Below are 4,016 nucleotides of genomic sequence, written 5' to 3'. Positions count from 1 at the left end.
CGGTTTTGAGTTTATGATATCATAGAGTTCAGCCACAGCACATCATCATAAATCTTTTAAACAAAATGATTTTTGTTAAGACAAGCAACCACTAGGACAGCTGAGGAGTTTTATACCCAGAGAATCTAGAATATTAGTGTAAAATGGGAAGTTGTACTCTTTGAAAATGCTCAGTTAAGGTACTTTTTAATTGTCCAAGCACTTACTTACCTTAAAATATAGGGAAGTTTTAAAGTAGGTGACACTACTTCCTCCTTAATTATATCTCTAGCCCCTTTTCAAAAAACAAAAACAAAAACAAAAACAAACAAACAAAAAAACACCCTTAAATGCACACTGACTTGCAGTTAAGGTTTTGTTGTTCTGCATACTTGAACGTGACTGAAAATTATTTCATGAGTTGAAGTTCTTAGTTTTCTGGTTTTCAAGGGTCATGATATTCCATGCATCCTAGACAAACCCATCTTTAAAAATCGCTCTATGTTCACAGCACTATTTACAATAGCCAAAATATGGAAGCAACCTCAGTGTCCATTGCTAGATGAATGGCTAAAGATTTGGTAATATGAAATATAACTAAGCCATAATAAAGAATGAGATCTTGCCATTTGTGACAATATGGATGGACTTAGAAGATGTTATGCTAAGTGAAATAAGTCAGACACAGGAAGATAAATACTGTATGATTTCCCTCCTATGTGGAATCTAAAATGAATAAGCAAACGAAACAGAAACAGACCCTCACATACAGAGACTAACTAGTGGTTGCCAGAAGGGCAGTGGGGGGAGGGCAAAATGGGCAAAGGGAATGGGAGATACAGGCTTTGAGTTATGAGATGAATGTGTGATGGGGATGAAAGGGTCAGTGTAGGGAATATAGTCAATGGTATTGTAACAGCGCTATAGCTACACTTGCCATGAACACAGCACAATGCATAGAGTTGTCCAATCACCTTGTTATACACCTGAAATTAATGTAATATTGTGTGTCGTCTATACTTCAACAACAGCAACAACAAAAAAGCTCTGTGGCTTTTTGATCCATGGATCAAGCTAAATTTTCACCAAGCAGGGAATGGAAATAAAAGAAGCTGTAAAAGTATAAACAAATCGTGTTAAGATTATCACTAGGTTCTGAATCCTAAAAACATATTTGTGGAAGCAAAGCACCATGGTGCTCCACAAACCACTGCTTGTAGGATAACAGTAAGCCCTGGAGCGAGCGCAAAAAGACACTAACCCAATCTGAGACCAAGTTCTCCTTTAAGATGCAGGTAACCAAGGTGAGAAACTATGCCTGCTCTTCGCATCTTAAGCTGGCAAAAATAAATAAATAAATAAATAAATAAATAAATAAATAAATAAATAAATAAATAAAATGTACAAATATATATGTATATATATACACATACATATATATAAGACATATATATATAAAAGCTTTCACACTTTATTTGAAGATTACCATAAACTGTGAATTTCATATTATAAAACCTCTAAACAGTAAACCTTTAATACGGCCTGTCATGCATCACAAAGGCTCCTATGAAACAGTGTTGTCTGGATTTCTCCTGCAGCGTTGAAAGCATTAGACTTAAAGGTAAAATTCCACATTTTGAAATTAGGAATTATTGTGCAATGAGCAAAGCCCTCCTAGACAAAGCTTATTTGCATTGATCATGGTCAGCATATTTTCCTGGGTTTTTAAAAACATATTGATTTTAATAGCTACTAGATTTTCACACAGCATCCGTTGGTGAATTTCAAGGCAGATTTGATTCACTGCAGCTTTGGAGATGAAACTTTGCTTATCAAGTAAGAACGTGAGGAATCAGCGTAATCTGAGAGATGCAGCACTACATACATTTGTTGTGTTAGCATCTTAACTGATCTATAGAAACAATGAATGGGCTTGGTAATCAAGTAGTGTTACAGCTCATTAGAGAGACCTCACAAAGAAGCACCCTATTTAAAAGGGGATGTCACATGCCTGCCATTTATTAACTACAGTCATTTTTTTGCTGCTGCTTAGGAGTATACTTCCAATTTGCTTAATTGCTACTGAACAAGACAGCTGAAAACTGTGCAAAGAGCAGGTTGTTTTTGTTTTTGTTTTTTGTTTTTTTAAATATCTGATAACCCAGGAAGTAAACTAATCCCCTCTTGAATGAATAAATCAAAATTTTAAAGATTCTCAATGTGGTAGACCAAACCAGCCCAGGGAGAAATTTAACTGTGAGAAATGGTCTGGAGTCAGAGGGAAAAGGACAACGGGGGTTTTTGTCAACGCAAAGCAATTGCACATTGGGCGGATAAAGGGGCAGATAGCAGGGTTGAGCCGCTCAGATCTCATGAAATCATCTCGTGGAATAAAAACCTCAACAAAGAATTAAAACAAAGATGGAGGGCTTTAATTGAAAACTTGATCAATTAGCAGAGAGGCCATAAGACGAAGGCAGCAGAGCATGAAATCTGATTAAACAGAACCATACGTCCCACTTCATTTCCAGTGATGTAGTGAAACAGATGACCTTGAAAAGAGAAGATGTTTGGCAAGTATGAAATAGCCCAGAATGGTGGTTAAAACGGTTCTCGTGTGAAGTTTTGTACATAAGAAAGCCTTAAATTAAAATTCACATTGATATTCAAAGGCAAGAGTAGAGAGAAGTAAATTTGGATAATTGACACGTAATCCAAATTTATGACACCCTATCTGGGCAGATGGGAGGCAGAAAATGGTTTCGTTCCAGAAATGTAAAGAACTGAGCTTACTGTAGGTCATTGACTAGTCAAATTCTCCCTCGTTTGGGCCTTATTTTCATGCATTTTCTAACAGCAGAATGAACCAGGTCCAAACGACAGGCCTGAATCCGGTTAGAACAAAAGTGTGTAGTAAACCCCTTCCAAGAAATGCCTTTGTAGTGATGCTCAGTTTATTCTCTTAGAAGAAGGTGGTGAGGAAGAAGAACCAGAGCAAAACTACAATATTCTTTTACCCCTGCAACAGTTGAGGGTCACACTGCATGCTAATTGTCAAAAATAGCAACAAAAGTAGGCATGCAACTCGGCGTCCATCGAAAGATGTTGGATAAAGAAGCTGTGGTCTATGTATACAATGGAATATTCCTCAGCCATTAGAAACGACAAATACCCACCATTTGCTTCAACGTGGATGGAACTGGAGGGTATTATGCTGAGTGAAGTAAGTCAATCGGAGAAGGACAAACATTATATGGTCTCATTCATTTGGGGAATATAAAAAATAGTGAAAGGGAATAAAGGGGAAAGGAGAAAAAATGAGTGGGAAAATATCAGAAAGGGAGACAGAACATGAGAGACTCCTAACTTTGGGAAACAAACTAGGGGTGGTGGAAGGGAGAGGGGGGTGGGGGTGACTGGGTGACAAGCACTGAGGGGGGCACTTGATGGGATGAGCACTGGGTGTTATTCTATATGCTGGCAAATTGAACACCAATAAAAAATAAATTTATATAAAAAAAGTAGGCATGCAAATCTTTGTACACTCAGACAGGAAATAGTTAATACTGGGATCACGTGCTGCTTCTGGTGACCTGTTTTCCCCTTCGCAGCTATTTATGGTAAAATAGCCCTGCCCCCCTTCCTTCCTTGTCTCTCCACCTATTTCATTTCTAATTTCACCTTGTCTTCCCTCTATTAAGGTTCTGCCACCTTTTCTCCCATGCTCGTACCCGAAGAGGAGAGGGACGTTTTGCTCTTGCCTTCTGGGGATCTATGTCAACAGTCTCTTACCACCTGAAAAGAAGATACTCCATGAAAAGGGGAGGGGGGGGGATGAAAAATGAAAAAAAGAAAAAAAAAAAAAAACCCTGAAACTTAAATCTATAAAAACAAGATCTTGGGGGAGGTAGCAGAGAATTATTACTTAAAAAACTACTAACCACTGTAAGAAATCTGCTTCTTGCAAAACCAAAGACGTTCAACGTGGCTGAAGAATAAATACGCTCACCATTCTGATCTACAGAGAAGATAGATTA

This window comes from Nyctereutes procyonoides, unplaced genomic scaffold (genome assembly GCF_905146905.1).
Source record: "Nyctereutes procyonoides isolate TBG_1078 unplaced genomic scaffold, NYPRO_anot_genome, whole genome shotgun sequence".
In the NCBI taxonomy this organism is placed as follows: Eukaryota; Metazoa; Chordata; class Mammalia; order Carnivora; family Canidae; genus Nyctereutes; species Nyctereutes procyonoides.
The sequence above is the reverse complement of the archived record's forward strand: the minus strand, read 5'-3'. Positions refer to the sequence as shown.